This window comes from Anomaloglossus baeobatrachus, chromosome 3, assembly GCF_048569485.1.
Source record: "Anomaloglossus baeobatrachus isolate aAnoBae1 chromosome 3, aAnoBae1.hap1, whole genome shotgun sequence".
NCBI classification, from domain to species: Eukaryota; Metazoa; Chordata; class Amphibia; order Anura; family Aromobatidae; genus Anomaloglossus; species Anomaloglossus baeobatrachus.
The window spans coordinates 402,734,244-402,758,530 of record NC_134355.1 but is presented as its reverse complement, the minus strand read 5'-3'; positions in this window follow the sequence as shown (position 1 = coordinate 402,758,530).

Genomic DNA, 24,287 nt, shown 5'->3' with positions numbered 1-24,287 from the left:
CATACCAATCCACCATACCCATACATATCCTGAAAGTAAAGACTAAAGTTTATGCCTAAAGGTACTGAGCCACGCTGTGGACTAGTCGTACTGGCAGATCCACGTCAGCTTCTCTTGGCTGCTGATAATGAATGACAGGTCTCTGCCTATACGCACATGTAAGCAGAGACCTGTCATTCACTGTCTGCTGGCGGGGAGAAACTATCAAGGAGCTGTCTGTACAGCTAGTTAATAGTTATAAGTATGTTTTTCTCTGAAGCCCCACAGTGTTTCAGAATGAAACATAACTGGCTGTGACCATGCAACCAGTGCTGATACATGCTGCCCACGTTTTGGGCAACATGTATCAGCTGACAGGTTCTCTTTAAAGAATATTAATCACCTCAGTGCAATGATATTCAATTTGTACAAGATTACCTACATTTCTATCAAAGTACTGGTGTATATATTTAGGAAAACAATGGCAGCCATGCGCTTATGATTTAACGATAATGGAGTGTACTTAAGATAGAAACAAATTGATCATATATCCCAAAATAAGTAAATAGTAATCTAATATATAAAGCTGAGTGTATGCATGTGTGTGTGTGTGTGTGTGTGTGTGTGTGTGTGTGTGTATATGTCTGCTAAAGGAATCCGCACCGTCGAATTTACATTCACAAAATGTTGCACAGATGCCTCATGTGACTCAGGGAATGTCGTAGACTGTTTTGACAGGAAAATGTAACCCCGTGCTTTACAGTTACTCTCCAAAAACATGCCTCCATTAAACTGAATGGAGCTGGGAGCTGCAAGTTATTAATAGCAACTGTGGTTGGTTGCTATAGGAACAAAGGACATTCATAGTATAAGAAGCTTATGTGTGCGGTAATATGATGTTAGTGGTGAGACAGACACAGATTGAGAGACAGACAGACAGGCACAGACAGACAGTGAAAGAGACAGAGACAAACAGACAGAGACAGGAAAAAAAAGCCAGACAAACAGAAAGACACACGGGGAAAGAGGCAGACAGGGAAAGAGACAGACAGAGATACAGACAAAAAAGGCAGACAAAGAGACAGACAAACAGAGAAAGAGGCAGATAGGGAAATAGACAGAGACAGACAAAGACAGACAGGGGAGAAAGACAGACAGGGAAAGAGACAGACAGGGAAAGAGACAGAGAGACAGAGATACAGACAGGCAAAGACAGACAAAGAAATACAAAGACAGACAGGGAAGGAGACAGACCTGGAAAGAGACAGACTGGGAAAGAGACAGACAGAGAGCGAGAGACAAACAGAGAGAGAGACAGAGTGAGACAGAGACAGACAGACATAGAGAGAGTGAGACAGACAGAGAGTGACAGACACAGAGAGAGAGAAACAGATAGAGAGACAAAGAGATAGAGAGCGACAAAGAGACAGACAGAGAGAGAGACAGAGAGATAGACACAGACAGACATGGATAGAGACAGAGACACACATAGAGACAGACAGACAGAGACACTCACACAGAGACACACACAGAGACAGACAGACAGATGGACAGACAGAGACAGGGAGAGACAGAAAGAGACAGACACTGGGAGAGAGACAGTTACAATCCCGGGCAATGCCCGGGTACTACAGCTAGTAGTACATATAAATAATATAGGGTGCTTAGTAAACACTGTTTTTGATCAAAAAAGCATAAAGCCATCCCACTGTGACAAGGTGTACCACTATTGTAATGGGCCTAACCTCTAATATTAAAACCTTACCTGGTGTAAATTCAGCAAAGCAAGACCGGGGCCCAACTGTTCAGTTACTTGCCCACGGGAGGTTATATAAATAAGGTACCCAGCTCAAAAAGGAAGAAACATACCCCTGTTTGTACAAGAAACTACAGCAAAACCAGAGAAATGAGCCAAAGCATAAGTAGGTATACATGCAATGCGTAGAAGCATGTATATTGAGGTACACCTTGTCACTGTGGGAGGGCTTTGATGCTTTTTTTTTTTAATCAAAAACAGTGTTAATGAAGTACCCCATGTTATTTCCATGTACTGTTACTATTTTCTTACAGCAGGGTATTTGCTCATTTTGTTTCTATCTTAGGTTTTGTCTCTTAAGTAGTGTGAACATGCTCCTACACGTTACCTGTATACTAACTTATGCTCCAGCTTATTTATTTTATTTATATAATTATTTTTCTATTATAAATGTGTAAATTGTTTTGTACATTAAAAAAATGTACAAAACAGTACATAAGCATCTTCTAGAAGACCAGGCTTTCTAGCATAAGACAGGTCCAAACTTCCATGTTGACAGATCTCTGCATGCTGAATGGCATCCCACAGCTCTTCATGTCAGCCCTTCGGGTCAAAAACATGAGATTGTGCCCTTTTAACTGCTTGCATTAGTAACAAATCAGTTACCAATCTGCTGCCAGAGGGGTCCAAATCAATTTAATATCCATGTTTTTAGTGACAATTCCTGCGTATGCATGTACCGTTCGACATCTGATCTGCATAATTAAAAGAACTTAAGGTGTTAAAGGTAGAGATGAGTGAACTTTAGCCTTGGGGTTCAGGCATGGAAAATGACGTGAAAATCACCATGCTGAGTATAGCGCTGTGCTTGTGTTTGAGTGATACCCTGCTTTGTGTGCTCTGTGGGAAGTGTTTGATCGGCTCAAGTTTGGCTTACATTCAGCATTCTGAGATGTTTTCTTCACAGAGAATAAAAAAATCACTGCCCACCCACCTCCGGAAGTGTTTTGCTATGAGCCAAAAGCAAAATACTTCCGGAGGTGGGTGTGCGGTGTTTGGGTTTTTTGTTTTTTAAATTCTCCGTAAACAACACATCTGAGAACGCTGAATGTAAGCCAATCAAACACTAACCACAGTGCGCACAATGCTGCGCATTACTCAGACGCCAGCACTGCGCGATACTCACCAAGGTGACTTTTACGTCATTTTCTGAGCCCAATCCCGGAGCGTCGAGCCTAAGGTTTGCTCATCTCTAGTTAAAGGGTAAATACAGGTTGCCCATGCTTCCAATGCACACAAAACAATCAGTAATAGATCATTTGTTGTACACAGACTCATTGTTCTTGACAGCACATGTCCTGTTACATAGGATGATGTGCTGCCCAGAATGATGATTTTTTTTTTTTTTTTTTTTAAAAAGCGTAGAATTTATTTCACCCAACAAATTAGTGTTTTGCTTGTTCATCCAGTGATTGGCACCCAGGTATACTGGACGATTATCGTGAAACAAACGCTGATTCACAATATTCAGCCACTGTAAATACATCATTATAACCTTATAGGTTGGAGCTAATGCTTTCACCTTGTTTCTCTTTGGGGAGCAGAATTGTAGAGTGATTGTATGCAAGTTTGCAGAGTGATTGAACTGAGATTTGAGAGCCACCATAATCTTCTGGAGGGACCTGCTGAGCTAGTTGCTCTTAATGTTTGTGTATTGTTTCCAAACTGCTGAAGTTTGAAATAAGTGGAATCTTATGTCTTCAGTAGTACTTGGGGATTATCTAATTATATTTTCCTCCTTGATCAGAGTTTCTAAGATGCAAGTAAATGTTTCAGTGCCTCAGAGGCATTGGATTGTAATGTGAAGCTTGCCAGTTCCAACACTAGTCATTTAGTATAAAATACTGTATCCCTAATGTTCCCAAAATTCAGTCCGTGAAATCAGTAATACATATACAGTAACGTGCAAAAGTTTTAGGCAGGTGAGGAAAAATGCTGCTGAGTAAGAATGATTTAAAAAAAATCGAAGTACAATTATATAGTTTATTTTTTATCAATTAACCAAATGCAACGTGAATGAACAATCTAAATGTAAAAAAAACCAATATGTATTGTGACCACCTTACAAAATAGCATCAGCGAGTTGTATGAATAACCAATTATATGGAACAGGTGATATTGATCATTATTTTCATATGCAGGCTGAAACATAGTTACGAGACTAAAACAGTTCTGTAGGAGGCTCAAAACTGGGTGAGGGATAGCCTAACTGATACAAAGGTGAGGTTATGGAAGACATTTTCATGTCATAGGTAATATACCATGGCAATTCTGAGCACAGCGAAAACACACTAGGTAGTTCTACTGCATCAGCAAGGTCTCAAAGCAGACTGGGTTTTAAGATGTGCTGTTTAGACGTTATTGAAGAAGCATCAAGGAATGGGCAACGTTAAGAGCCGTAGATGCCGTGGTCGGCCAAGTTAATTTAGTGCAGCAGTTGAAAGACACATCATGCTTGCTTCCCTTCACAACATCATTGCAAAGGTAATTGCGTGAAAACACAAAAATTTATGCAAGCCTACATTGACAAACGATACATCCACTGAACAACCTTCCTGCTAAATTCCTATAAAAACTGAAAAAATACCTAGAATTGATGCTGTTTTGGAGACAAAGGGTGGTTACTAGTGATGGGTGGACTCGCAGATAGACGAGATCAACAGGGATAACCAAATTTTAAAAAAAACCAAACGGGTTCTACCTGGAATTGATCCCAGATATCTGCTGGACGACGGTCCCTATATAAGTATAATGGGACCAGAATCCAATGCTTAGGAATGGTGGTAGAAGGGATAAAATGATTGAAGCAAGCACGCTATACTTACCAAGTCTCTTGTGTTGCTGTAACTGCTTCCAGACCGCTCATTTTAATTCTGGAGCTGTGCCTTATCGCTCATACAAATGCACTGCTTTCTCCACCCACCGCCAGTTCCTGCGTCTGTGAATGGTTGCAGTCAGACAGAGCCCCCAGTCTGTCTGTAACCAATCACAGACTGTGTCTGCGGGTCATTGTAGGTTGGAGTAAAAATAAATAAAAAATAGGCGTAGGGTCCCCCATATTATTATGCCCAGCACAGATAAAGCATACGGCTACAGGCTACAATCCCCAGCCATGCGCATATTGCGGCTGTGCATCAAAGTAAGAGGAACCACATGCGGCTTTTATCCAAATTATATAAATTTTAAAAAATGGTGTGCAGTCCCTCCCAATTTTGAAACCCAGCCATAATAAAGATTTGGTATTCTCAGGCTGGGGAGACCCATGCTTTTTGGGCCCCCCAGCCTTAAAATAACAGCCTGTAGCTGCCCAGGATAGTCTCATCCATTAGATGTGACAATCCCGGCACTTTAACCAGCTATTCCGGATTGCCCTGGTGTGGTGGTAATCAGGGTAATAACGGGTTAAAGACAGCTCACAGCTGTCACTAAGCTCTAGATTAGTAATGGGGAGGGTCTACGAGAACCCCCTATTACTAATTTGTAAGTTAAAAGAAATAAAATACAAAACATAAAAAAATTCTTTATTGTAAATAAAATACAAAAAACCCCACCCTCTTTCACAGCTTTATTAACCCCACAAAACACTCAAGTCCGACATAATCCATACAAGGTCCTATGACGATTCCAGCTCTGCTACATCTGAAGTCACAGCGAGCAGCCATAAAACATGACCACCCACTGTGAGCTTCAGGCAGAGAATGAATGACCTGCAGTGATGAATGGTGACATCGATCAGGTTAGTTGTGGCACAGCTGGAGGTACCAACGGCCCTCGGCCTGTGATCGCAGGTAACCTGACCTCAGGTGACTGCATCTCCTGGCAGAAAACCGCTATTTTTTTGTAAAGAGATGCAGATTTGGTGCTGAAATTTTTACACAATATTCCTGCACCCAATCTATACCTCCCGGCAAAAAACCTGCATCATTACCGCATCATATCGCATGCGGTAGTAATGAATTTTTTTTTGCCAGGAGGTGTAGATTGGGTGCTGGAATATGCTGCAGAAATTTTAGTACCAAATCTGTATCTCTTGGCAAAAAAAGCTGTTTTCTGCCAGGAGATGCAGTTCTGTGAACTCAATCACCTAAGGTCAGATTACTTTCGAACACAGGTGGAGGACCATGGGAGCTCACAGTGGATGGTCATATTCTATGGCCGTTCTCTGTGACTTCAGATTTAGCAAAGCTGATATCGCTGTGGAACCTCATGTGGATTATGTCGAAACTGGGTGTTTTGGGGGTTAATAAAGGGGTGAAAGGGTTTTTTTTTTCTTATTTAAAATAAAGGACATTTTCTGTGTTTCTTTTTTTTTCTTTTCACTTACACATTAGTAATGCGGGGTCTCATAGATGACTCCCATTACTAATCTAGGGCTTAGTGGCAGCTGTGAGCTGTAATTAACCCTTTTCTTACCTTGATTGCCACTGCATCAGGGCAATCAGTTGAGAAAAGGTAAAGTTCTGGGGTTGTCACATCTAATGGATGCGACAATCCTGGTCGGCTGCAGGCTACTATTTTTAGGCTGGGGGGAGGGGTGGGCAATAAGCATGGGTCTCCTCAGCCTGAAAATACCAGTTCCCAGCTATTGGGCTTTATCATTTATAGCAAGAAGAGAATGGCACTTCCTATATATGCATCAAGGAGATACTGGGGTGCACTTCAGGTTCCAAAGCTAAACAGTGAGAAGTATACAAGGCACTCCCAAGATGATTTGAAGAAAAATGTATTCATGTGCGTAACAAAAACGTTTTCGGTCCTATGTGGACCTTCCTCAGTAGCACATGTGTGAGGGAACACGCTGTGTGGGCTGTCAGACGTGGAATCCACCGCTGTATGGGGGCAGCGGGGAGCTACAAGGTAGTACATCCCCACCAGAATGCAGGGCATATCCCTCGGGACCCAGAAGACCAGTGCCGGTAAAAACCAAACATTCCAGTTAATCCCTATTTTCCCCCAAATTCCCCGTAGACTAGTACCAGGCTAGGGTTGGACCAATGGATGCCCACTTAGAGGTGGAGCCAATCCAGTCCACTAGACGACCAGGTGTGAAGGGCAGACAGTGGACAGTCAGAAAGACAGTAGTTAGTCGGTGACAGAGGAAGTGAGCATGTGACAGTGACCTGAGGGCCCAGGCGGTTGGTTGCCTGTGGAGTATGGTGGATTACTCCTGGAACCACAGCACCAACTGAGTACAGAATCCTAGGTCAGGCAAACGCTCCAGGCAGACCTGGTAAAATCTGCACAGTGAGGGGACCATCAAGGACCTCACTGACCTTGAAAATCGGGACACAGTAGCGTCACGTATAAACTTCCTTTTATTATCCCCTGTAAATATTCCCCTCTTGCGCCACAGATGTGAATAAGGTGAGGAGAAAAAAAAAGCCCTGCCCCCGGGGAGTGTCCAGAATGTAAAACGAGACTGGAAGCAGGGAGCTCGGAAGCCCTGCCACAGAATGCCTCCAGGACTGTTACCAGTAACATGTCTGCACCGGAGGATCGTACAAATGCACCAGGTCACCCAGGGACCTGGACGGCGGAGAGGCTAGAGGCAGAGATCCAGCAGCTGTGCTGGACCATGCGTGCGGAACAACTGCAGCGCGTCGAGGAGTGGAGGGCAGAGATGATGGGAGTGGTGGCGACCATGCGGGCCCAGGAGAGTAGGGTGCCGCTTGTCCAGGCTGCACCAACCTGTATGCTGTAGTCCATCCTCGACCAGGCCGCATCACCGCCAGACCCAGTGAGACCTGAACCGGTCACATCACCTTCTCCAGAGGAGAAGGACCAAGTGGCACAGACATCCCTGGCCAGATCAGACCAGGCCGCATCACCTTCTCCAAAGGAGAAGGATCAAGCTGCACCACCGTCTGACCCAGTGACGACAGGCCAGGCTACAGCGTCATCAGGAGCAGCGGAGGAGTCCGCCACCATCGCTGACGACTAGTCACAGGTACTCTGCCCAGTCGCTGTCGGGGACCCGGCAGCGAGCTACCCTGAACCAGGTAGCGGGAGAGCAGCAGTCATCACCTGGGAGCGGGCCCAGGTTGAGGAGGACACCCGCGGAGCTTGCCAAGCCATCGTAACCCAGTTGGCCCGGGAGCGGGAGCAGCAAGAGGCACAGTGGGTGCTGGCGGAAGCCGGGGACCTCCAAGAGAAACAACACCTGCGACGTGCAAGCTACTGGGCACGGGGGCTGCTGTACCAGGGGGTGGTGGAGCGCTTTAACCTCAAAAGGGGATGGGGTTTCATTGCGGAGCCCGGCCTGAAGGAGGGAGTCTTCATCTCTCCCCGGGATGTGAGACCTCATCTCCCCAGAGGACACCCCAATCGGGACTTGCATGTAGGCGATAAAGTTACCTACACCCGGCACTATGGAGAGTGGGGTCGGTATGCACTTGATGTGGAGGTCGTTGCAGAGAAACCAGTCCCGCTCCCACTACAGCACCAGTCCCCCAGCTGCCACCAGGAGGCAGTAGAGGTGCACGGAACCAGTGTACCCAGACTGTGAGTGCTGATCCCAGGAGGCCAGTCGATCCAAATGGCCCCTTTCCAATACCCTAGTAGTCAACACCTGCTAAGCTACCCAAAATGTTTCCTTTGTTGACTGTTCAAGTAAAAAGAAATGTAAATGTTGATTTAACCTGATTTTGAGTGTTTGATAAAACTGGACAATAGAAGATAAAAGTATGCAATGTTGCATTAACCAGTTTGCATAACTGGTAAAAAATTGGACCCAGACTGCAGGACTGGCAACAGTAAAAAACTTTAACCAGTAAATAGTTGCACCAGTTGTGCCTCACCAGAGTACTACCAGTGGACCCTGATTAACACCGTCACTAAAGAGAGAATGGTGGCAGGAAAAGTCTGCGGCAGAGGCGGCCGAGACCTGGTCACCAGAGAAACCGGTGACCTGCCTCCTAAAGGGTTTTGGGACCAGGATTTTTGGGTGGTGGGTGAAGGGAAAGGGGTACTCTAGGTTGAAACGTTAAAGTCAGAGCCTCCCCTGGGTGAGAAAAATGTTAATGTTTTCATGCAAGAATAAAAATTGTTAACCTGTTTCATGTTGCAGCCCAAGGATGTGCTGTAATTAACCAAGGGGGAATGTAGCGACCCTAAGACGATCAGGGAGCTACAAGGTACTGCATTCCCACCACGATGCAGGGTCTACCACCAGGGACCCAGAAGACAGTGCCAGTAACAACCAAACATTCCAGTTAATTCTCGTTTTTCCCCAAATTGCCCATAGACTGGTACCAGCTAACGTTGGACCAATAGATGGCCACTTAGAGGTGGAGCCAATCCAGTCCACTAGATGACCAGGTGGGAGGGGCAGACAGTGGACAGTAAGAAAGACAGTAGTTAGTCGGTGACAGAAGAAGTGAGCAGATGCACAAGCAGGAGGGTGAAAGTGACTTGAGGGCCCAGGCGGTTGGTTGCCGGTGGAGTACGGTGGAATACTCCTGGAACCACAGCACCAACGGGGTACAGAATCCTAGGACCTCACTGACCTTGAAGTTCGGGACACAGTAGCAATGGGAGAACCGGGGATAGGACCAGAGACTCCAAACCACCAGGGTTCACGCTACCGTCATACAGACTGCTGTTAAAAGACAACCAGGAGGGGACCTCCAGTTGCTTCAAGCCACGGGGACCCACCAACGAAAGACAGGTGCAGGGGAAAGAAGCCACCAGGTCACTAAACTGGCCCTGGGACTAAGGGGACCTGTGGTTAAGACCAGCCTGCCTCGGGTGACCAGTTTACATCTCACTTTGAGTAAAGGAGCCAGTTGCACTGCAACCCCTTGTGTGGCCTACTTTCTTTCAACACCCATCTACATCACCTATCCTCTGGGGCCTGGCCCTGTTTGCAGAGGGCCTAACATCCAGGCTGCCATTATCACCAGCCCCAGCAGCAAGAACTGTGCTGCGGCGGCTCCATCCTCATAGCTGCAAACCGCAAGTAGCGTCACGTATAAACTTTCTTTTATTATCCCCTGTAAATATTCCCCTTTTCAAAAAGCACCCAGGGCACGGAACCCGGCAACGGCCACAAAAGTGACATTTTCCCAGTTATACATCGCCCGGGACCGAGTACCCCATAACCCTGGGCGACACACTAGATTTGGTGCTAATGCACCAAGATGGCAGACAGTTGCAAGACACATATCATGGACCTGCGACTACATGTGGCTCCTGAGTTACAAGTTGTGGACCCCTGATGTACCGACAGGGTTGTGCAGCATTGAGGTGTGTGTTTATATTCTATCCTATTGGTGGATGAATATTTTTTTTTACTAATCCTTCAAAAAGTCTAATATGAAAGAACAGATAGAAACACATAAGGCCATATCTTCACTTCAAAAATAGTATTGCATTGATTTTTCCAAAAGCAAAAATGAAAAAAAAAAAAAAAGATAAAAAATATATACAGTGCCTTGTGAAATTATTCGGCCCCTTTGTATTTTTCAACCTTTTCCCACATTTCAGGCTTCAAACATAAAGATAAAAAAATGTAATGTTATGGTGAAAAATCAACAGCTAGTGGGACACAATTGTGAAGTTGAACAAAATGTATTGCTTTTTTTAAACTTTGATAAAAAATAATAAACTGAAAATTGAGGCATGCCATATTATTCGGCCCCTTTAAGGTAATACTTTGCAGCGCCACCTTTTGCTGCGATTACAGCTGCAAGTCGCTTGGGGTATGTGTCTATCAGTTTTGCACATTGAGAGACTGAAATTCTTGCCCATTCTTTCTTTGCAAACAGCTCGAGCTGAGTGAGGTTGGATGAAGAGCGTTTGTGAACAGCAGTTTTCAGCTCTTTCCACAGATTCTCGATTGGATTCAGGTCTGGATTTTGACTTGGCCATTCTAACACCTGGATACGTTTATTTGTGAACCATTCCATTGTAGATTTTGCTTTATGTTTTGGATCATTATCTTGTTGAAGGACAAATCTGCATCCCAGTCTCATGTTTTTTGCAGACTCCAACAGGTTTTCTTCAAAAATGGTTCTGTATTTGGGTCCATCCATCTTCCCATCAATTTTAACCATCTTCCCTGTCCCTGCTGAAGAAACACAGGCCCAAACCATGATGCTGCCACCACCATGTTTGACAGTGGGGATGGTGTGTTCAGGGTGATGAGCTGTGTTGCTTTTACGCGAAACATATCGTTTGGCATTGTGCCCAAACAGTTACATTTTGGTTTCATCTGACCAGAGCACCTTCTTCTACATGTTTGATGTGTCTCCCAGGTGGCTTGTGGCAAACTTTAAACAACACTTTTTAAGGATATCTTTGAGAAATGGCTTTTTCCTTGTCACTCTTCCATAAAGGCCAGATTTGTGCCGTGTATGACTGATTGTTGTCCTATGGACAGACTCACCCACCTTAGCTGTAGATCTCTGCAGTTCATCCAGAATGATCATAGGCCTCTTGGCTGCATCTCTGATCAGTCTTCTCCTTGTTTGAGATGAAAGTTTGGATGGACTGCCGGGTCCTGGTAGATTTGCAGTGGTATGATACTCCTTCCAATCCAATATGATCGCTTGCACAGTGCTTCTTGGGATCTTGAAAGTTTTGGAAATCTTTTTGCAGCCAAATCCGGCTTTAAACTTCTTCACAACAGTATCACAAACCTGCCTGTTGTATTCCTTGGTCTTCCTGATGCGCTCTGTGCTTTAAACAGAACCCTGAGACTATCACAGAGCAGGTGCATTTATACGGAGACTTGATTACACACAGGTGGATTATATTTATCTTCATCAGTTATTTAGGAGAAGATTGAATCATTCAATGAACTTCTGGAGTAAGTTTGCTGCACTGAACGTAATGGGGCCGAATAATATTGCACGCCCCAATTTTCAGTTTTTTATTTTCTACAAAAATTTAAAATAAGCAATTACTGTAATATTGTTCACCTTCACAATTGTGTCCACTTGTTTTCAATTCTTCACCATAACATTACATTTTTTATCTTTATGTTTGAAGCCTGAAATATGGGAAAAGGTGGAAAAATTCAAGGGGGCCGAATACTTTCGCAAGGCACTGTATGTAAAAAAACTAATTTTCATTGGTGTGTTTGGTCAGATTTACATCAATGTTTGGTTAGTGTATTTATTTTTAACATACCATTTTTCCATGTATTACTACATTTATTTTTTTTACAAAGCTACTCCTGTCCATTACAATGTTAAAAACGGACAGCACTTGGATTTCACATGGATGGCATCTGTGATTGCCAGTGTGTTGTCTGGTTTTCACAGAATTCTAGACTTCTATGATTGATTTTGATCTGTAACTCTGATCAAAAGCAGTCATATATACAGTACATAAATTTTGCTGCCAACACACAGTTTTAAAAAAATAAAAAGGTACATGAACAGCCCCATAGACTAAAATTGTTATGTATTTTCTCCATGAAATCACGAATTGAACATGTACATGAAAAACAGATGCCCGAATGAACCAGGTTCATGATTTTTCTTTTTAACTTGTTAATTTAGCTTTTTTGCATTTATAAATATCTTATATTTATACTTTAAATTGTGTGATTAGATGCCAGAGGATAGAACTGAATATTACAGAATAGCGTATCTCCGGCTGCAGCAGAAGATACTTTATGAACTGTGAATTTTACTGAAGCAGAACTGCTGAGTGAAGTGTTTGTTTTGCTAGCTTGATTTCAAATGACTTTATTAGCTCTTAGAAACTAATTTTCATACTTATACGGTTTTTAAAAAGAAACAGGGAAAAGACAAAAAAATAAAGAAATGAATGTATAATTCCATTTACTACTAATTATCTATGTAAAACAGAGATTTACTCAACATGTACAGCTCTGGCAAAAATTAAGAGACCACTGCAAAATTTTCAGTTTTTCTAATTTTTCTCTTTCTAGGTATATTTTTGAGTAAAATGTAAATTGTTCTTTTATTCTAAAAACTACTGACAACATGTCTCCGAATTTCTAAGCAATACATTTGGTATTTATCTTCTGAAAATGAGAAATGGTCAAAATAACCCAAAAAATGCATTGCTTTCAGACCTCAAATAATGCAAAGAAAACAAGTTCATAATTATTTAGAAACAACAATACTAATAATGTTTTAACTCAGGTAGAGTTCAGAAAATAAAAAAAACTGAAAATTTTGCAGTGGTTTCTTAATTTTTGCCAGAGCTGTACATATTCATTCTTATATTCCGTATAACATGTACAGTAGGTGACATAACTATTGAACACTTGACCAATTTTCAAAGTAAATATATTTATAAAAGTGCTATTGACATGATTTTCTTATTAGATGTGGGTAACAACTGAGCAGACTCACAGATAACTGAGACTGACTGATCCTGGTGGTCCAGTTTCTAAAATCCGTCCGGTTCTGGGCTGGATTCCGGTCCCCATATAAGTCTATGGGACCAGAATCTGGCAACTAAAAATGGTGGTATAAGGGATTGGGGCATGGGAGCAAGCCAATTCTTCAACTGCTGTTGATTTTATTTATTTGGCCCACCTAAACATTGCAGTATCACTCAGCTCACATCTATCCTGCTCACTACGCTGAGCGCTCACCCTGGAGATTGTTTGTAAATCTCTGAAAAACTGATTCAGACAAAATTCCCAATGAAAAATTCACTGCAATGAAGCAAAGGAAGTCACTTTGAAGTTCATTCTGGCCTGTGGTCTGATGGTATCCATCTTTTTACATGTTTTTTTAGACGAAAATTCGGTCAAACAGTGTTGTGCATGTTGGAAAAGAAAGACACCGCTCAACAAAGAGTCTGGAGGAAGGCGGGCTTTACACGCTGCGACATCGCTAGCAATTACTAGCGAGGTCGAGCATGATAGCACCCTTCCCCGTCGCACATGCGATATGTGGTGATTGTTGCCATAGCGAACATTATCGCTACGGCAGCTTCACACGCACATACCTGGTCGGCGACATCGCTGTGACCACCGAACAATATCTCCTTCAAGGGGGAGGTGCGTTTGGCGTCACAGCGACGTCACCGCGACGTCACTAAGCGGCCGGCCAATAGAAGTGAAGGGGCGGAGATGAGCGGGACATAACATCCCGCCCACCTCCTTCCTTCCGCATTGTCGGTGGAGGCAGGTAAGGAGATGTTTGTCGTTCCTGCGGTGTCACACACAGCAATGTGTGGTGCTGCAGGAAGACAAACAAGATCGTACCGGCAGCAGCAGCAATATTATGAAAAGGAGCGACGTGTCACCGATCAACGATTTTTGACGTTTTTGCGATCGGTGATCGTCGCTCCTAGGGTTTACACGCTGGATGTGCGTCACTAATGACGTGACCCCGACGATATATCGTTACCGATGTCGCAACGTGTAAAGTCCGCCTAACTCTGCTGCCTCAATGAATTGATGCATAAGGAGTTTCATATGAATCACGTATTTTGGAGATGTACATGCTCTTCTGGCATGTGAGGGACTCTGCTAATGTGACATGGCACCTCCAAACCATACCAACTAAATTTGAACACCGATAAGACACTCCTTCCCTTTTGAACTTTGCTCTGTGACTCAAAAGTAGTTTTTGGACACGTGGGATATTAGCGAACTCAGGAGAAATTGTGTAACACATTGTATGGTGCATTTTCTCCTATTACCGTTGTTTAAAACTAAAATTTTGGGGCCAAAGCAACATTTTAGTGGAAAAAATAATACATTTTTATTTTCATTGCTCACTACACTCCTAATAGATTTCTTTGAGAGGTGTAGTATCCAGAATGGGATTATTTGTGGGGTGTTTCTGATGTTTTGGCATGTCAGGTGATCTTCAATTCTTACATGGCATCCGCAATCTATTCCAATCAAAATGGAGCTCCTTCCCTTATGAGCCCTGGTGTGCGTCCAAACAGTTGTGTCCCATCACGTACTGTATAGGGTATCGGCAAACTCGAGAGAAATTGCACAAGAAATTGTAGGGTGCATTTTCTCCTATTACCCTTGTGAAAATAAAAACATTAAGGCTAAAACAGCATTTTTGTGGGGACAATGTGTTTTTTTTTTTTATTTTCCCGGCTCAACGTCATAAAATTCTGTGAAGCATCTAGAGGTTCAAGGTGCTCACCATGCATCTAGATAAATTCCTTGAATGGTCTAGTTTCGAAAATGCGGTGACTTGTGGGGGAATTAAAGTGTTTAGGCACTTCAAGAGCTCTCCAAACGTGACATGGCATCGGATATCGATTCCAGATGATTTTATTTTCCCGGCTCAACATCATAAAATTCTGTGAAACACCTTGAAGGTTCAAGGTGCTCACTACATACTGTATCTTGATAAATTCCTTGAAGGGTCTAGTTTCCAAAATGGGGTCACTTGTTTGGGGTCTTCACTGTTTATGCACATCATTGGCTCTCCAAACAGGACATGACATCTGCTATAGATTCCAGACAATTTTGCATTCCAAAAATCATATGCCACTCTTTCTCTTCCTAGCTCTGCCGTCTACCCAAACAGTAGTTTTCCACCACATGTGGGGTATTGGCATGCTCATTTTGGGGTATTGGCTAATACAACATTTTTGTGGGGAAAATATGATTTTTTTTTATTTTCAAGGCTTAACATTATAAAATTATTTAAAGCATCTGAGTGTTCAAAGTGCTCACCACACATTTAGAAAAATTCCTTAAAGGGTCTGGTTTAGTAAATAAGGTCATTTGTGGGGGGTTTCCACTGTTTAGGCATATCAGGGACATTAAAAATGCAACACGGCTTCCTCTATCGATTCCAGATGATTTTGCATTCCAAAATTCAAGCGGCACTCCTTCTCTTCCGAGTTCTGCCATGCACCAAAAAAATGTTCCATCACATATGAGGTATGGGCATAATCAGAAGAAATTACACAACACATTATATCATCCATTTTTTCCTGTTGCCATTGTGAAAAATTAAAATTTTACTTTTTTCCTTCCACATTGCTTTAATTCCTGTAAAGCACCTACAGGGTTAATAAACTTCTTGAAAGTAGGTTTTTTTTATCACTTTGAGAACTGCAGTATTTAAATGGTGTCATTTTGGGGCATTTTCTTTCATATAGGCTCATCAAAGTCACTTCAAATGTGATGTGGTCCCTAACAAAAATAGATTTTGTAAATTTTGTTGGAAAAATGAGAAATTACTGGTAATTAGTGATGCTCGGACTTGCAGATAACCGGGACCAGCGGATCTAACTGGATTAAAGAAAAAATCTGGTTCTGGTCTGCAATTGATTCTGGATATCTAAGGCGGGCTTTGCACGTTGCGACATCGCCAGCCAAGTCCCCGCCCCGTCGTACGTGCGATGTCTTGTGATAGCTGGCGTAGCGAAAATTATCGCTACGGCAGCTTTACATGCACTCACACGCCCTGCGACCGTCACTCTGGCCGGCGACCCGCCTCCTTCCTAAGGGGGCGGGTTGTGCGGCATCATAGCGACGTCACACGGCAGGCGGCCAATAGCGACGGAGGGGTGGAGATGAAAAGGATGTAAACATCCCGCCCACCTCCTTCCTTCCGTAGAGCCGCCGGCGGCAGGTAAGGTGATGTTCCTCGCTCCTGCGGCGTAACACACAGCGATGTGTGCTGCCGCAGGAACGAGGAACTACATCGTATCTGTCGCGGCAGCGTAATTATGGAAAAGTCGGAACCTGTACTGATGATACGATAACGACGCTTTTGCGCTCGTTAATCGTATCATCTAAGATTTACACACTACGATGTCGAAAGTGATGCTGGATGTGCGTCACTTTCGATTTGACCCCACCGACATCGCATCGTGCGATGTTGCAACGTGCAAAGCCGCCCTAAGTCTATGGTTACCAGAATATGGCACGTAAAAATAATGGACAAAGGGATAGGGGAATTGGAGCAAGCTCTTCATACTTACTGAGTATCCAGCATTGCTGTAACGGCTTCGACAGCCGCTCGTTCCACTTCCGGGGCCGCTCATTATTGCTAATCCATAGTCACTGCTTCCCCCACCCATCAACAGTTCTGGTGTCAGTGATTGGTTGCTGTTAGATCGCCCACATCCTGTGTGACAGCGTCTGACTGCAACCAATCACAGACCCGGTCTGAGGGACACTGTAGATTGGAGTAAAAATAAATTAAAAAAATAAATTTCCTCTATGGTCCCCCCATATTATGACACTAGCCATGATAAAGCTCACAGTTTTAAGATGCAGCCCCCAGCCGTGTGCTTATCTTGGCTGTATATCAAAATAAGAGGAATCACATGCGACTTTTTTTATTTTTTTTATTTTTAAATAAATAATTTTTAAAAAAGCCATGCAATCCGCCCCCAATTTTGATACCCAGCCATGATAAAGCCTGACAGCTGGGGTCTGGTATTCTCAGGCTAAGGAAAACCATGTTTATTGGGGGTTAAACTGCCAGGAACGGCGCAGGCACCACTCCTGGCAGTGAGAGCATGGTCCCGGCTGTAACATCAGTGCCTAAAAGCCATGATTAAAAAAAGCACAAAAAGAAGCAGGAAAAAAACACATATGTAAAAACACTCGACCACAATAAAAAATATGCTTTTTTATGTGCAGAAAAGAAGCACATATAAAAGAAACATGGGCACATAGCCTATCAGTGGTTGCTTAATGGCTTTCTTAGGCAGTCTGACAAACATTTTAATAATTCAGAATTTGGGAATGATCGTTGTGGGCCCATAGAATATCATGGTTTTAGCAGGATATCACCTGTTTATATGGTGCAAAAATTTAGACTTTTAAGCTCCAAATGCTCACTCCCTGATTTTTAGGCTTGAGTTTTACCCAGATTTTAACCCTTTTACGACCTTGGACGTAGTGGTACATCCAAGGTCGTGTCTATCCCTTTGATGCGGGCTTGCCTACGGAGCCCTCATGTTTCCCTGCACATGTTGGCTGATCTGATCAGTTGACATGTGCTTCTAACAAGTGCGGGTGATTTCAAAGATCCACCCTTGCCTGTTAATTAGTTAACTCTCAATTTCTGACAGTAAGATTTAATGTGTGTCGATGTGGAGTGCGTCATTCCTCACTCCAATCGGTGGTCCCATGACATCATAGTGAAGTGCCAATGGGTTATCATGACAGCCAGGAGTAAGCTGATGACCCCGGTCACTGTCATGATGTAGTTCCTGTGAACGCCAGTTAAGCGCCTGCATTCATAGGAAGACTGCATTTGTGCTGTGCAGAGTGGTTCTGAAGCACCGCTCTGTACAGCATAAGTGATCGGAATATCGCATTTTCAAGTCCGCTAAAAGTTTAAATCACCCATCTTTTGGTCAATTAAAAAAATAAAACAAACAAACAAAATATACACATATTTAGTATTGCCACTTTCAACGATGCCCGATGTACCAAATTAGAAATTAATTAATTTTATCCATAAAGGGCGTAACAAGAAAAAAATCAAAACGCCAGAATTACAGTTTTCTGATTGCTGCAACATTGCACTAAAATGCAGTAAAAGGTGATGAAAACATTGTATGTAAAGCAAAATATTATAAATAAAAACATCATCTCAAGATGCAAAACGTTAGCCATCACTGAGCCCGATACTGAAAAATGAGAAAGTTACGGTTTTGAAAAATGGGGCCAAAAGCGCAATTTATTTTTTTGACAAATATCTGCATTTTTTTCATTTTTCTTGCAAGACTCTATAATAATAGACATCATTCATGTTTCCATTTCTGTCATATGTGTTCTGTGTATGTTTTTCATAGGTAGAACACATAATTAACCCCTTCATCCCCAGGTGATTTTCCGTTTTTCCGTTTTGTTTTTTTTGCTCCACTTCTTACTAGAGCCGTAACTTTTTATTTTTGCGTCAATCTTGCCATATAAGGGCTTCTTTTCTGCGGGATGAGTTGTAGTTTTAAATGAAACCATGAGTTTTACCATATAGTGTACTGGAAAACTGCAAAAAAAAATTCCAAGTGCAGAAAAACTGCAAAAAAAGTGTGATCACACAATTGATTTTGGGATATTTTATTCTCCGTGTTCACTATATGGTAAAACTGATGTGCCGGTGTGATGCTTCAGGTCGGTATGAGTTCGTGGACACCAAACATGTATAGGTTTACTTTTATCTTAGTGTTAAAAAAAATTCACAAGTTTGTCCCAAAAACATAGCACACTTTTTACGCCATTTTTCGAAACCCATAGCGTTCTCATTCTTCAGGATCTGGGGCTCAATTACGGCATATTTTTTGCATCTCAAGCTGACATTTTTAACGGTACCATTTTTGCGCAGATAATACGGTTTGATGGCCTGTTATTGCAATTTGCGCAAAATTTGCGGAGACCAAAAAACATAATTTTGACATTTGGAATTTTTTTTGCCGCTATGCCGTTTACCGATCAGATTAATTGATTTTATATTTTGATCGGGAATTTCTGAAGGCGACGATACAAAATGTGTGTATATTTTTAATTTTTTTAACTCTTTAATTTTCAATGGGGCAAATGGGGGATGATTTTATCTTTTAGTTTATTTTTTATTTTTTTATGTTTTCAAACTTTTTTTTAAATTTTTTTATTTTACTAGTCTGCCTAGGGGACTATAAGGATCAGCAGTCTGGTCGCTTGTTCATTTCTGCAGATCAGAGAAGCATTGCTCTGATCCGCAGAAAAGCTGCTCTCCTCTCACACATGGTGCTCTGTCGGGTGTAAGAGGAAGGGACTCTGGATACACTGCCTTGCGAAAGTATTCGGCCCCTTTGAATTTTTCAACATTTTCCCACATTTCAGGCTTCAAACATAAAGATAAAAAAAATTAAATGTTATGGTGAAGAATCAACAACAAGTGGGGCACAATTGTGAAGTTGAACAAAATGTATTGCTTATTTTAAACTTTTATAGAAAATAATAAACTGAAAAGTGGGGTGTGCAATATTATTAGTCCCCTTTAAGTTACTACTTTGCAGCGCCACCTTTTGCTGCGATTACAGCTGCAAGTCGCTTGGGGTATGTCTCTATCAGTTTTTCACATCGAGAGACTGAAATTCTTGCCCATTATTTCTTTGCAAATAGCTCGAGCTGAGTGAGGTTGGATGGAGAGCGTTTGTGAACAGCAGTTTTCAGCTCTTTCCACAGATTCTCGATTGGATTCAGGTCTGGACTTTGACTTGGCCATTCTAACACCTGGATACGTTTGTGAACCATTCCATTGTAGATTTTGCTTTATGTTTTGGATCATTATCTTGTTGAAAGACAAATCTCCGTCCCAGTCTCGGGTCTTTTGCAGACTCCAACAGGTTTTCTTCAAGAATGGTCCTGTATTTGGCTCCATCGATCTTCCCATCAATTTTAATCATCTTCCCTGTCCCTACTGAAGAAAAGCAGGCCCAAATCATGATGCTGCCACCACCATGTTTAACAGTGGGAATGGTGTGTTCAGGGTGATGAGCTGTTTTTGAATTTACTCCAAACGTACTGTTTGGCATTGTGCCAAAAAGTTCGATTTTGTTTTCATCTGACCAGAGCACCTTCTTCCACATGTTTGGTGTGTCTCCCAGGTGGCTTGTGGCAAACTTTAATTGACACTTTTTATGGATATCTTTGAGAAATGGCTTTCTCCTTGCCACTCTTCCATAAAGGCCAGATTTGTGCAGTGTATGACTGATTGTTGTCCTATGGACATACTCTCCTACCTCAGCTGTAGATCTCTGCAGTTCATCCAGAGTGATCATGGGCCTCTTGGCTGCATCTCTGATCAGTCTTCTCCTTGTTTGAGATGGAATTTTTGAGGGACGGCCTGGTCTTGGTAGATTTGCAGTGGTATGATACTCTTTCCATTTCAATATGATCGCTTGCACAGTGCTTCTTGGGATGTTTAAAGTTGTGGATATCTTTTTGTAACCAAATCCGGCTTTAAACTTCTCATCAACAGTATCACAGACCTGCCTGTTGTGTTCCTTGGTCTTAGCTCTCTGTGCTTTAAACAAAACACTGAGACTATCACAGAGCAGGTGCATTTATACAAAGACTAGATTACACATAGGTGGATTATATTTATCATCATCAGTCATTTTGGAAAACATTGGATCATTCAGAGATCCTCAATGAACTTCTGGAGTGACTTTGCTGCGCTGAAAGTAAAGGGGCCGAATAATATTGCACGCCCCACTTTTCAGTTATTTATTTTTTTAAAAAGTTTAAAATAAGCAATAAATTTCGTTCAACTTCCCAATTGTGTCCCACTTATTGTTGATTCTTCACCATAACATTAAAATTTTTATCTTTATGTTTGAAGCCTGAAATGTGGGAAAAGTTTGAAAGATTCAAGGGGGCCGAATACGTTCGCAAGGAGTCATCAAATGGCTATGTGCTACCATGGCAACCATTGGCTCCACATGATCATGTGGCGCCCCTGAGGCTTCAGTCGCTACAGAGGTACCGCACCTCAGCCAGAGGTGTAGTACCCCATTCCCGGTAAAGAGAAGGACACAAATCGGTGTACACACAAACACAGCTACACTGTCATTTAGCAACACTCCATCAGGCTATGGTTAGGACTTAGTGCAGCTAAGATATGGTATTGCTATTCTCTGGTAGTAGCACCATCCCCTAAGCCAGCTTGGAGTTGGAATCTAGTTAGTGGGAGCGCACTATGGAACGTGAGCCAGTTGGAAAGTAGGAGCGGAGGAGTGAAGACCCGTGGTCTGGAGCTGGTGCAGCTCGGCCAAGGCACAAGACAGAAGGGGTCCTTGAACCCACGATAAGTGCGCCATACACTCATGGTCTCGTTCCACAAACTGCATACCGGTGTGGAGGGACTTGGCCGCAGTAGAGGACCGGACCCTCAACTGGTGGAGAACTACAAGGCTCAGCTACCAAACTGGAGGCTGAGGTTACTGCAAGTGCTGAAGCCACATCCACACACATCCAGTGAAAAGTGACCCCATAGTGCCAAGGGATAGAGCTTCAAGCCACCCGACAAGGTCCGCGGACACCGGCTCGGGGCTCTGTGTGTGCAGGCACGGGAGAGGTCAGCGCAAGAAGACAACCAGAAAGGAACACAGAAGGGTGCACTGGTTTGTGCCTCTGAGCTATCCGGGATTGGCTGGAGCCCATCAGAGCAGAACTCAGCACTCCAATGGCAGCATTTGACCGTCCGGACAAGTTAATCTGGAACCCTTACTGTACGTAAAGACTTTGTGACTGCAACCCTGTTTCATCTGGTTATTCCCTGCGCCTCCGGCCCTGCACCCCGCCATTACAGACTAGTACTCCCAACAGCCCTGGGGCCAAGCTCTACCTGTGGAGAGCTATTCCAACTCTGCGGCGTCACCACCGACCCCAGGGGAACGGAACAACAGCGGCAGCACCTATCTTGCCGCATACCACAGGTGGCGTCACGACATCTCCCCTGTAAATATTCCCACTATCATCAACCCGCCATTTAATACGACACCGCCATGTCGGAACTGGGTCCTGTCGCCGTGACATCCTCAGAGCAGAAACAAAGCCGCGGCCTGGTAACGAGTGTCCAGAGGCCCAAGTGGGGCGTGTCAATCATGTCACGTGACTTCCAATGGCACCGGGTACGGGTAAGTGAATGTTTATTGCAGTGTGCTGTTACATGGCGCTGTCAGATTTTGACAGCGAGATGTAAGGGGTTAATAGTCACTGGTGGATCGCGGATACACTCATGCCTGGGAGGCACATATGTCAGCTGTTCAAATCAGTTGACATGTGAGGGGATTGCTGCCGGCTGCCCGTTGCAGCCGGCGGGGATTACAGTGACACGATCCATGACGTACCCAGTACGCCATGTGTCGTGAAGAAGTTAAATTCCAAAGCCTTTTCATATGCACATTTTTTTTAGTTGACCACTAGTGCACAAATATGAGATATGTCCAATTGCGATCCAATTGCGATCTAATCTGTGGATTAACATCAGTCATTCAAGTCAATAGGTCTTTGAAAATTTAGCTTAGAGGCCATCCACGTTGTATCCTAGTGCTTTCTTTTTTTCATTGTCTAAAAAGGTAAAAAGGATAATCTTTGAAACCTTCATCATTTTTATTTCATAAGGGAAAAACACATTCCACACAAATGATTTCAATGAACTTGTATGAAAAAAAAATAGATGAAGATTAAATCCAGAACACTGATAAAAAAAGTATGTTTTTTCTTGTTCGTAAAATGGATGTCTGAATAAGGCCTAAGGGCTCATCAGGTCAGCGTCGGACTGGCTACCAGAGGAATCTCCAGTAATGCCAGGCCTGGATTCAGTTACCTGCATTGCACTCCAGAGCTCTCACCTGTAGCCTTGACTGATCTCGGAGTTTGCAGGACTGAACTGCGAGCGCCGAGTGATTGATTCCTCGGCGATTGCGGTTCAGTTCATAACAGCTGTGGACAGGCCGGACTGATCTCCGGAGTTCAGGTGAGAGCACTGGAGATCACCCCGGCCTGTCTGCAGATGTCATGAACTGAACCGCAATCGCCAGGGAATCAATCACTCGGTGCTCGCGGTTCAGTCTACGCTGAACTCTGGAGCTCAGGTGAGAGCTCCGGACTGAATCCAGGCCTGGCATTACTGAAGATTCCTCCAGTAGCCAGTCCGACACTGCATCCGGTTATTCGATTTTCTCATGCATGAAGAACATTGACCAATTTTTGAGACCAGAGTCTTATGAGAGTTTGATTAAAGTGTGGTCTTAGTGTCATCCGTTTTTCTCGTACGTGGAGAGAGAGAAAAAAGTTTCTCTGCCTTCTTCATTCTGACAGTCCGTGAAAATCGCACCGCGGTCAGATGTTGAGTCCAAGTGCTTGACTTAGGGTGGCTTTACACACTACGAGATCGCTAGCCGATGCTAGCGATGGCGAGCGTGATAGCACCCGCCCCTATCGTTATCCGATATGTGAAGATTAGTGATGAGCGAGTACTAAAAAGCTCGGGTGCTCGAAGCTCGGGCCGAGCCTCCCAAGATACTCGTGTACTCGGGCCGAGCAACGAGCCCAATGTTATCCTATGGGAGACCCGAGTATTTTTGTGAAATGACCCCCCGGCAGCATGGAGAAACCCTAAAAATGGCACAAAAGTCTCAGAAGAGTGCTCAAATGACATGGCAACAGCATGGGGAAGACCCCTTGAAGCATTTATCACTGAAAAGTCACAGCTGTGAACAATTTTGTCCGCGTTTTACGCCATTTTTACGGACTCACCAGAAAACCTTCCAAAATGACCCCAAAATGATTTTTCATGGCGGAAATGTTAAGGGCACATACCCAATAGTGAGATAGAGCTGGTGTATGTTACTTTTTGAGATTAATACATGAAAGATTTTACGTGAAAACATTGTGTGGCACTCCGATGTCCCTGAGAAGAGACGTACATGAAGGCCTCTTGAGTCTAATGTGCCCATTTTGAGGAAGTGAGTCTTTGTAGTATTTTCCTTTGCCAGGGCAGTCCAAAATTGTGAGGTTCACCAATGCCCCTGCATACAGACGTGCATGATGGCCTGTAAACCTGAAGTGCCC